This window comes from Netta rufina (assembly GCF_964035555.1).
Source record: "Netta rufina genome assembly, chromosome: 3".
Lineage (NCBI taxonomy): Eukaryota > Metazoa > Chordata > Aves > Anseriformes > Anatidae > Netta > Netta rufina.
Genome location: NC_140125.1, coordinates 111,801,822 through 111,813,779, shown reverse-complemented (window position 1 = coordinate 111,813,779; position 11,958 = coordinate 111,801,822).

The window sequence follows — 11,958 nt, the reverse complement described above, 5'->3', positions numbered from 1 at the left end:
AAGTTATCACGCAGCACCTCAGCGGCAGCGAGCGCCCAAGTGTGATGTGAGCCTCTGGCAGCAGGGGTTAGGCTTGACATCATTTAGCTTGCAGTGAGAGAGGATACAGCTCCGCCGAGTTGCCTCATATCTCCTGCAGGCAGAAATGGCAATGCAGTCATCACAGCGCCCACTGCGCATGGGAGAAAATTTGTCTGGCCTTCTGGCAGAACATGCCTCTGTTCCTTGGGATGCTCTCTGTGCATATTGCATTGCCCTTGGCTGTTTTAGGATGTTGTCTCCACTTGCATCCAGAAATGTCAGACCCAGTCATGCCGCATGTCCTGCGAAGCCACACCATGTGCTGGACCTTACCCTGGTCAGTGCTCACCAGGGTCTCATGGCCTCAGCTTTGTCATCAAATCCTGCCTGCTGGTCTCCAACATTTTGAGCTGAAAAGAGCTGGTTGGCATGTGGGGTGGGACGTGAGACAGCCACACATTATTTGGAGGTCACATTGCCTCCTCAGTGAGGGATGGGGAGTTCCTTAGGTTCACACATTGGTAGTGTAGGATTGGGGTGTCCCTCATGAAATCCATGGGGCCCTGCAGTAGCAAATGGCAGTTTTAGGAGATGAGACAATATCCACAGATAGAAGAAAGTCACTTTCATTGGCTTTTGAAGTCAGTGAGAAATCAGCTCCTGCTGAAGGGCTGTACTGCCCATGGGCTTCACCTGGGTATGGTTGTAGGTGACAGAACTGCATCGGCTGCATGGTGGCCACCAAAGACATTCCACGTCAGGCAATCACCCCATCCTGTTTCAAGAAAACCCTTATTTTTTGGTCTGTAACCTGTAGAAAAAGTACATTTAGTGCTTCCTTTCACCTAGATCAGGCAGCAGGTACTGCAAGCTTTGATGCAGAGAGGAAACAGGAGTACTAGCGAGGATGGTATGGAAGGAATGGTTAAGCTCCTTGCAGGAGAAGGGATAATTGATAGAGAGAAACACTGAACTTTTGAATGTTACTGGCAATTAATTGTTCAAAGCTTCCAGCAAAATAAAACATGTTAAAATATTGCATGTTTCACAAAGATTTTATATGCAGCATTTTTTTTTTTTTTTGCAACGGTCCCAAGTGTTTCATAAATTGTATTTATCTCTCCTGTAATCTGGCCTTTTGTTCATGGACTAACTAAGTGAGGTCAAAGAGGAAGAGTGAAAGAGCATTTTTGGCAAAGGGAAGCTTTCAATATGTCACATTTAGTAGAAGTAATAAGTACACAAAATCCCTGGATCTATAAATGTCTTTGTACAGGGGGGCTAATTTGCATTGCTATTGGATATCTTTCCCTAATTATCTTTTTTTTCTTTGTTGTTCTTACTTCATTTGCTGTGTAGATGTGTATCAAGGCATTTCCTCTGCCAAGTGGGGAATGGTTGACACAGTTCACTGCAGAGCCGGGGCCCTTGTGCACAGACCAGCCATTGAGACGGCTGCGAGCTCAGTGTCACGCCAGAAGAGACTCATTAGGAAGAGACACCCATCAGGACTTCAATGTCTTTTTCCCTGTCTTTGCACTCACAAAATTTTATAGCCCACGAGATCGCCTGAGCAGAGGCATGCCAGATATTAGTTGTGAATGCATGGAAGGAGCTGAAACACAGAATGCTGGAGTCAAAATAATCCTCTTCCCGGTTCCTGAGGCACCCTTTATCTATGAAGTATTTGCAAATATTGAAGCCTGATCTGTGCCAGCAAGGTCAGGCCAGAAAAACCCTCTCTCACATGGAGTACCTTCAGTCACGATACTGTTTTACCAGATCTTTTCAAGGGCTGGCATATTTTCCCATAAAGTAGGATGAGTAAGTGCCCTAAGACTGGAGGAGAGCAAATGTCACTTCTGTCTTCAGGAAGGACATGGGGAACTACAGAGTGGTCAGTCTCACCTCGATCCCTGGGAAGGTGTTGGAGCAGCTAATCCTAGAAACTACTTCCAGGCAAATGAAGGACAAGAAAATCAGGGGATGGGAAAATCGTCAGGTGAAGTCAACATGGATTCACCAAGGGGAAGTCACACTTGACCATCCTTCTATGATGGCCAACCCTGATGGATTAGGGGAGAGCTGTAGACATTGTCTACCTGGACTTTGGTAAGGCCTTTGATACTGTCTCCCATAAGATCTTTGCAGACCAGCTGTTGACATATGGGCTGGATGGGGAGTCAGTGAGGTGGACTGAAAACTGGCTGAGTGGAAAAGCTCAGAGGGTGGAGATCAGCTCCATCTGGACATCTGTAAGCACTTCTTTACTATGGGGATGATGGGGCACTGGCCCACAGTGGTTGTGGAGTCTTCCTCCTTGGAAACCTTCAAAAGCTGCCTGGAGATGGCCCTGAGCAAGCAGCTCAAGGTGTCCCTGCTCGAGCAGGGGTGTTGGAACACATGACCAGCTCCCTACAGAGCATTTCTGTGAGGTGAAAGAGGACTGAGGACACAACAGGAGCTGCCATTTCCTCTTCGTTTTGGCTGTTTTGGCTCCCCTCCACTTGTGTTACCTGTGCCCTTGTTCCAGATGGAGAAGCTGCCTGTTACCACAGGCCTCTTCATGCATGGTGCAAGGTTCTGCCTGCCAACTCGCATTCAAATCCTGTGCAGTTTGTCAGTGTACTTGTTTTCTCTGGAGGAAGGTGAGCAATTTGATTAATGCTGAATTTTGGCTTGGAAGAAAGCAGGCTCTCTCACTAACAGATGAAGATTAATGCAGATCCTTTCCCTTTCTCAAGACTTTATACTTGGCTGGCTTGAGTCCTTGCATAGATGCAGTCTGCATGTTTGAACAGGGAACGACTGTTTTTCAGGCAATTTGGCTCCTGCCCTGTTGAGATCTCCTTTGTTTTCTGCACCACAGAGGTGAATGATATTTTTTGCACCCATGCCAGTGCAAGAAGCTCAGTAGATGAGGCTGCTGGGCAGGCTGGGGCTGGTGAGCTGCAGTGACACCGATGCACTGCTCTGTAGCACCCTCCAGCCATCTAAATCGAGAAAAGGAAGAAGCACAAAAATTTACTTTTTCTGAAATACTGAGAGAAATGGCTTAAATCTAGTTGTTTCTCAGCAGAGTCTACCCTGTAGTTTAAATGCACTCTCTACCCCTCTCTGGCCTTAAAATTATGCCCACAGAGACCAGCCCAGACTCAGCCATGAGCTAGAGGTAACATCTGGTGATGTCTAAATGGGGAAAACCTGACCAGGACACCTGGAAGCACTGCTCCAGCCACATGCATCCCCATCTGGGGCAGGTGGCTCTGCCACTCTCACATGTACTTATCTGTTAATCTTATCTTACCCCAGCTTGATACAGTCAAGATTGAGCACATGAGATGACCATGAGGTCCTTCCTGGAGGGAACACATTCCCTCCTCCAAGGAGGAGACCCCACAGCCTCTGGGCAGCTTGTGCCAGTGCTCGGTCACTCGCACAGCATAGAAGTGCTGCCTGGTGTTCAGAGGGAGCCTCCTGTGCTCCAGTTTGTGCCCATCGCCTCTTGTCCTGGCACTGGACACCACTGAGCAAAGCCTGGCTCTGTCTTTGCACCCTCCCTTCAAATACTGTTAGACATTGATGAGATGCCCCCAGTCTCCTCTTCTCCAGGATGAACAGTGCCAGCTCTCTCAGCCCCTCATCACAGAGGAGGTGCTTCAGTCCCTTCATAAATGTTGGGGGTGGCCCTGCACTGGACGATGCCCAGGTCTCTCATCTGGGCTCAGTCCTGTGCTCAGCACGTTACCATCAGACTCTCTGGGTTCAAGAGAGAGAGAAGCATTTTGCATTTAAATATTCAGAGAGAAGTAGCCCTGACACACTCTGGGTGCTAAAAGCAAGAACACCACCCTAGTTTCTCACCTGAACACTGCCAGGCTCTCTGTGTAACCCACAAGAGACAGGAACCTCCAGAGGGCAATTCAGCTTCTGTCGTGGTTTAACCCGACCGGCAGCTAAACACCACGCAGCCGTTCGCTCACCCTCCCCCCTCCCTCTCTGGGACGGGGGAGAGAAATGGAAAGTGAAGCCCGTGAGTTGAGATAAAGACAGTTTAATAAGACAGGAAAAAAAAATAACAAAAATAATAATAACAATAATAATAATGATGATACAATGGGGATAATACGAAAGTAATAATAGTATGTACAAACAAGTGATGCACAATGCAATTGCTCACCACCCGCTGACCGATGCCCAGCCTAACCCCGAGCAGTCCGGCCCCCTCCCCCCGGCTAGCCACCCCTATATATTGTTTAGCATGACGTCAGATGGTATGGAATACCCCTTTGGCTAGTTTGGGTCACCTGTCCTGGGTCTGTCCCCTCCCAGCTCTTACTGCACCCCCCAGCCTGCCCGTTGGCAGGACAGAGCAAAGGCTGAGATGTCCTTGGCTTAGTATAAGCACTGCTCTGCAACAATTAAAGCATCGGGGTGTTATCAGCACTCTTCTCATTCTAAGCCAAAACACAGCATTCCACCAGCTACTAGGAAGAAAATTAATTCTGTGCTAACTGAAACCAGGACAGCTTCCTTAAGAAAAATATGATTTCTGTTTGTATCCATTATCTCAATCTCATCTTCTCTACCTTCCTAAGCATTTCTGCAGAATTTAAATTTTGTTCAAGGTAGCATTTAAAGTAAAATATCTGTGCAAATTAGATTAGTTCTGGATCATTAGATCCCTTCCCAATTTCTGAACAAACACTGCCAACCATTTTAGAAGTGCCAACACGCAATGAACAAACCACTATTATCCTTGCAGTTGCAGGCTTGCCTTCTGATGAGAGGTAAGCAAGCAGCCAAAGTTACTCTGCATCAGTTAATTAACACCATTTCACAGATAATTTACACTAAAGGAAAGCACATCGACAGGTGTGTTAATACCTGGGAATATAATTTCCATTTGGGGAAGGTGGGAACTCTCAGAAGTGGGATAAGCAAAACACTGTCAATGCAGCTAAAGTGCAGTGTACGCTAGGTTTGGGGCCTAAATGCATAGAATAATCAAATTTGGGCACTGGACTGTTTTTCCAGGTGCCATGTTATACCCACACTACTTACAGGTCATGATGCCCTCTTGCATCCAAAGCCTCAGGAGCTGCTATCTGGGCATGCGCAGCACAAACTACATGTAAATGTGCTATGTTCTGTCGAAGGATTTTCCTCTGTAACATTCTTTTTTAATAGATAGTTGGGGGATAAACCTCCTTTTCACCCCATAGGAGCTACAAGGCTGGTAGGCAAGGCTCAAGGCTCAGGGTTGTGAATGATGGAGGCCTTCCTGACTCCCTAGGCTTGGAGAGAAATGGATAAGACAACATCTGGCTTGGCAGAGCTTGGTGCACTTTGGTATGTTTTTTGGGGATGAAGACAGGGTGACCAACAGCAGGGAAGTTTCTTGGTAAGGCAGTTTGCAGTACATCTTCGGTTTTGGATGGGAACAAAATGTGTCCCAAGAGCATACAACCTTGCCTGCCTAATTAATTACTGCGCTGGGCTGTGCTTCAGGCAGTTTCATATAACACAGCAGCTAAACCAAGAACCAAAACCCCACCACCAGGATCCACAAAGAGCCAGCTGCCACCTTGTCACACAGAGCGGTGTTGCCTTTCACAGCCCCAGGGGGCACACAAATATTGGCCATGATCTCACATCTCAGGACAGAGGGGTGAGTAAATCTGAGCTCTACAAAGAAAACCTGCCAGCCAAGTCCAACTGCAGTAACTAACCAGCAGTTCTTGACATTTACTGTTCTTGGACAAAGCAGCCTTAAATACTGCATTTAAACCCTGGCTTTGAAAGGCTCCTGCTTAAATCCAGATGCAGCGCAAGTGACACAAAGGCACATGGATGCCTGCCACTTTCCCACGTGGCCCTTTAGCTACTACAAGACCACATGAAACCCAACCTCTTGTTTGCCAGAAATGGTGTGGAAGGGATGAATTTACCCAGGACTGTTGGTGGAAAACTCCTCCAAACTCCAAGCACCCTCCCGAAACCCAGTGAACAGAAATCCGCACTCAACCCCAAAATGGGGGCTGGTGCAGGGACTGGATCGGGTCCCAAGGCAGCATCATGGTCCCTGCTGGAGAGCTGCAGAACAATGCTCCTTGCTGCTGGAGACTGAGCCCGTGTCTTTGTAGGCTCCAGTTAGTTCTGGTTTGCCTTTGGAATGGATAACAGTTTGTTACCCTTCACCTCTAAGCTGGTCTTGGAGTAAGTTGTTCTTTTTTTTTGTCTTACTGAGCACTTTTTAATTAAATACTTTGTTCTTGTTGAACTGGTGCCCTAGCTTCTCTGAAAGCAGTCTGATTTCACCTATTACTGCTCCTTAGTACAGCAAACAAAGGGAAGGTGTGTAAAGGCACTTCCACGTTGGTGACCTGGCTGTGGTCTCACTCCACCTTCCATCTTCATCTACCGCAGCACAAAAACTCATCTTCCTGGTGAAAATGAAACATGAGAATCTGGTGTTGTTTACAAGATTGTTAGGAGATTGATGCTGGAGAGTTCCCCATCCTCACAGAGACAAAACCTCGGCAGCCAGCTGGCCTTTAGAGCATGGAGGGGAAGAGAGAGGCAGGAGCTCTCTGACTTGCATGGCTGTGGGCCTGGGGGAATCTTGGTCTTTTGACTGGGGAAGGAAGAACAGGCTATCAAGAATAGGTCCAGGACCTCATTCCATAGAAATAAATTCACTGACTGTAAAGTCATTGCTGAGGTACAAAGGACGAGCCTGGTCTGAAGCAAGACTTTTTTATTGAATGAAAATGGGGGAGAAAAAAATAAAAAATAAAAAAAGATGTGCTTTTCAAATGCTCAGTAGCAATTTTTTGTTGTTCCCAGAAGACTTTAGCACATGACAGTGCTCTTCTTCAGCAGTGGAGGAGCACAGATGCAGGGCTCTGCTGGCATAGAAAGGCTTTCAGGGCTTTTTGTTGCGGTGCTCTAGATCACTCACAGAGCCAGCAGGAACCCTGTGCATGGCAGGACCCATCACTATTGACTCCTGGAGGTAAATTCACATAAGAAAACTTCCAAGTAAAGGGCTTTCAGTGAGATGAGCTATCTCAAGCTCTAGGCCAGGGTGGCAAGCTCCCAACACCAGGGAGGACATGCAAGGTCCTGGCACCAAACCCCACTGATTCCCATTGTCTTTGAGCAGTGCTGAGACCCCCACCAGCAAATATCCCAGTCTATGTGATACACATCACTGCTTCCAGCAGCCTTTTTTATAATATTTACCCTCCTTAGCTAGGGAAACATCTTGGTAAGGTCATGTTTCTGAGCTGCCCCATTTGGGAGGTGTGCTGTCCCTGAGCTGCTGACACCATGGGCTGTCCCTAATGCCTCCATGTGGGAAGGAGCAGCATTCACTGACCCAGAGCAGGCAGCAGCCCAACCTCCCCACAGGTTACTTTAATATTTTCATTAATCTTTGGTCAAGCTCAGCCAGTACCCTACTTTGGTAGGAGCAGAATTAAACCAGAATTTCATCCTCCTGGAGATGCCAATTAACCTATATATGTTTTTTCTGGACCTTGAAAAATGCAAAACACTGTATTTTTCACACAAGCCTTTGACATTAAAACACAAGCCTTTGACATTAAAAACAATCCAGTTCGCATTTCTCCCACACAGCCAAATTTTTCCCCCCAAAGTATGTAATCCTCAGCATGCTGTTACCACAAAATAGGGAAGTTTAGCAGCGGTTAGAGCAGTTCCCTGGTTCACTTGCAGCCATCCTGGCTCTGGCCCCCTTGTAGCAGGCAACATGATTTAAATTAGTCTGAAGAAGACATAAACATGAGTTGGATTTTTTATGAAAGGCTGCGTGCATTCCAAGCAACTTTTAAGAGCTCTTCTAACACTAACTTTTAAGAGGAACTTTATCACACTGAGATTAAAGGATTAGACTTTGAAAAGAGTTCCTAGGCAGGCCCAAAAATTTACAAAAAAGGAAGAAACATCTTAGAAGAAGAAGAAAAGATCTATTGTGAACGCAGCAATGTCTGTTTCTAAAAATTGTACAAGAGAGTTATTCTCTCTCCAACCTGATAAGATGCTTCTGCCCCTGTCCACTGCGATTTGAGAAACGGAAACCATCCAAAATGAATTTCATCTGGCTGGATTAAATGGGCTCGGCAGGAAGTTCTGTTTTCAGTTGCTTACCGGTAGGGATTACACAGCCTGAGTCTTCTCAGCAGACCCTTTTGCATAAGCTTTGATTACCTTACAGCAGGAGAGCTGCTCGCCCCAGCAGTCGCTCTGCCCAAGGGGCACGGTGTGCTTATAACGCATAATAATGAGCAATTACAGCATCGTGAATCTGTTCTTGATAGCTGAATCTGTACTTTATTGCTGGGATCAGATTAGGCGCCCAGAGCCTGCCTAAGTGACAGAGTTTTTTGCTAATGAAACTCCAGGTAAATCCTGCAAGTGCCTTGAGAAGCCTTCAGGCAAATTTGAGCTCCTGGTGCTTATCTTCTCCCTCTGGGCCCTGTTCAGCAAAGCATGTAAGTACAGAAATACATACCCAAAGAAAAGCAGGTAGGTAATGATAGCTCCTAAAACGTAGTAGTTATAAGTCTAAGTTTCTGAGGTCTTGCCTATGCCCTGGTGATAAGGTGTCCTGTGAGTTTAGGAGCTGAGCTCTGAAGATGTGTGAGAGGCACGGATTCTTTTTGTCCAGGGAGTTTGCATCTAGAGGACTTCACCAGGGCAAGTCTGTGGTCTTGTGGGGTTAAAACATGATCCTGGCACCTCTCCTGATTCCAGATCTTTTCTGCTGACCTCTGAGCGATGGAGAAGAAAGCCTCCACTGAGTATGAAGAAAACTTTCAGACAGGAGAGGACTGAATCATCCAGTTGCACCTTCCCACACTCAGCAGGTAGGTGACTCTCTGTGCATGCACAATCAAACACAGCTGGCTCTAGCAGTGCTTACCTCTGCTCAGCCCGTTTCTGTGCAGGAACTTGCACATCTAGACTGTCCCTGGTGAAGGCTTGTCCAACCTGCTGTTGAAGTTCTCCAGTAGAAGAGGTTCAGGAACTTCCCAGGCAGCTCCTCCCGCTGCTCTGCTGCTTTACTGTTAGAAAGATTTTCCTAATGTCTCATCCAAATGTTGTTTTGCGGCAACTTCAATCAAGTATGTTTTGCCTGGTGCCACCAGACGGACAGAAAAAACTGCTTGCTGTCCTCCCTGTCATGTTCAGAGAGCCTGCTGCCAGCTTCTCTCAGCTCTATCCTCTCCTCTCCAGGGCAACCTGTTTAACATTCCCCCGACTCAAATTCCTTAAGCCTATGTCATGGTTGCCCTTTCTGGACAGTAGCCAGCCTTTCTTACATTGGATTTAGCACACGAGCCCAATCCTCACCAACCACTGGCTTCCTACTGATGCAACCCATTTTATCTTCTATCTAATGTCGTCTCATGTTTGGGGGGTGCAGTCTGTTTTTTTGGGGGGACAGGTGGTTGCTGCTTTGCTGCCAGCTTTCTATTTGCACATTTGGTCCCATATTAGTGTGTTACTGAATTTAATTGTCTGTACTTTTCCCCTGACTTACAGATTGCTCTGAGTCCTGCTGCAGACCTCAAGCAGGCTTGCAAACTTCCTTCCTTGGACTTCATCGCTCCACAAATGGTAGTGTGTCCTCCATGCCATTGTCTGAATTGGCAGTGAAAAAAATATTGACTAAAATCTCTGCAAACTTTCTAAAGAAAAATTAATTAGAGAGAACTACTGACAGCTTGCCTTTCGGTGCCGTTTCTCAAGCAGTTCAGCACCCACCTTGCTGTGATTTAATCTTTCCCTCTTTCTTAGTGTCCAAGTACATCATCCAGCAGTGGCAAAAGCATTTCTCGTCACGATGCAGCACACCAGCTATTCCTTTTCTGCTCATTGGGCCAGTTATCCTGTTAAAGAAAGGAGTCACACTGAGGTCACATGATTTGTTTTGGAAAAATCTACTTTGGATATATTTTTGTTTATTCTTCAGGTGTTTATGAATAAGTCATGACAGAATCTTTCTGGGTGCCACAGCAAGCCTGGCTGGTCTGTAATTCTCTCAGTCCACGTCCTTTCCCCTTTCCTCTTTGCGCTTTTCCAGCCTGCTGGGATCTCCTCTTCCACCATCGTTGCACACTCCAAGATAATTGCTAGCATTGCAAGGATTGCTTCATCTGGTCCCTCTCATACCTTAAGGTGAATGTCATCTGTCCCTCCTGGCTTATCTAATTTCTCTAATTTATGCCTTACATTTAAAACATTATCTAAACATTCCAACGCTGAGGAAATTACGAGAAAATGCCAAATAGCAGTTATTATGTATTGATTTATCAGTCTGCTGACTCAGAAGTAATGGAGCTTTTATGTCCCATTACTTTCAAAGATACTTTCAAGTGGAGAGAGACGTTAGATTTATTAGGTCTAATGTTAATAGTGTGTTTATAACCCCTTTTTGAAAACAACATTTTTGCTACAAAGAAATAATGAAAGATCAAGTTTGAATTTCCTTCTTATAGAGCTGTGACTTTTTCAAAGGATATTCTTTACCTTTCATAAGGCCAAAATATTCAGTATTTTTGCTTTAAAATCCAACTAGTTTTTTAACCCGATGGTAATGGGAGTTCATAATTTTGTTTCTTTCTCAAATCGCTCAAACTGTTGCCATGGAAATAATTCTATATGGAGATGGGTCAAAAGAAAATAATCTCTCAGAGAAGATTGCTACTTGAAAAGCACATAAATTATAATAATTTAATCAAAAGCATAAAGTAGTCAATCTAAAAACCTATGCGAGTATAATAATTCAATTCAACTGCCTGATCTTTCTCTCCTATGCATATCTTCTACACTATTGTTAAAAATCCATTACTAATTAATCTGCTAATACAGTTTTCCAGGACACAGCCCAGTTGGCCACTGAAAGTATTCTGCAAAGGAGATGAGAAAGGATTGCTGTTAGATAAAATAAAGAGCGTTGTTCTCACACTTGCTTGTCACTTTGAGATAAATGTGATTTCTCCTGGATATAGAATCCTTTATCTTCCCCCTTTCTGCCCTGCTGTATTGCTGTGGGAAGGTTTGCTACACGTAATCCCTGTCTCAGATGTGGCTTCATACCCATTGTGAGAATTTTATCTCCAGGAACCTGGTCCCAAGCCCAGCGAAGGAAAAAAACAAAACAAAATGAATCTTTGGAAATAAAATATTGCTTTTATGAGGCTAGAAGTGTTTGTAGATACTTGTTGAATGGTAATCAATTTTACTATGGTAGCTTTTCATGTTAAAGTAAGGAAATCCCACATTAATATCACCAAGGAAAGACCTGATCATTTTAGGGAAAAACAAGCCCACTCCAGAAGTTCTGATTTACCTTAATTTTGCTCCTCTCACTCAAGCTCCCGTGAACACATGAGGTGTACCTGCCACGTATCTATGAGCTGTGTTAATGGACATTTTCCCTGGGCCTTCTCCTGAGACATCCCATTGTCCTTCTCATCACCCAGCTCACTATCTATCCGCTACACATTGTTTTTTTTCCTAGGTCCAGCTACATTTTTATTCAGTGCCCTTCACCCAAGGCTGTACTAGGTGTTATGTTTGAAATGAGCAGCAATAAGGCATCGGCAAACATTCTTCCCATTTCAAAGACAGCTGAAACAAGATGGATTTATTGTGTGATTTGTTCCTGGCTATTGAGGCCCCTCTGCTGGAAATGGGAAAAAAAAAAATTGCAAAGCACTGAATTCCAACACTATCCTTCAATTAATGGAGAAGTGAATTCATGCCATGTCATTTCAGTTTCAAAAAAGTTACAAAACATAGAAGGATAAAAATGACAAAAATAAAACCAAGTATCTTAGGACGGCAGGATTAATAAAAAAGATCTGAATGCTTATGATTGATGTCACTAATAGAGAAATGACT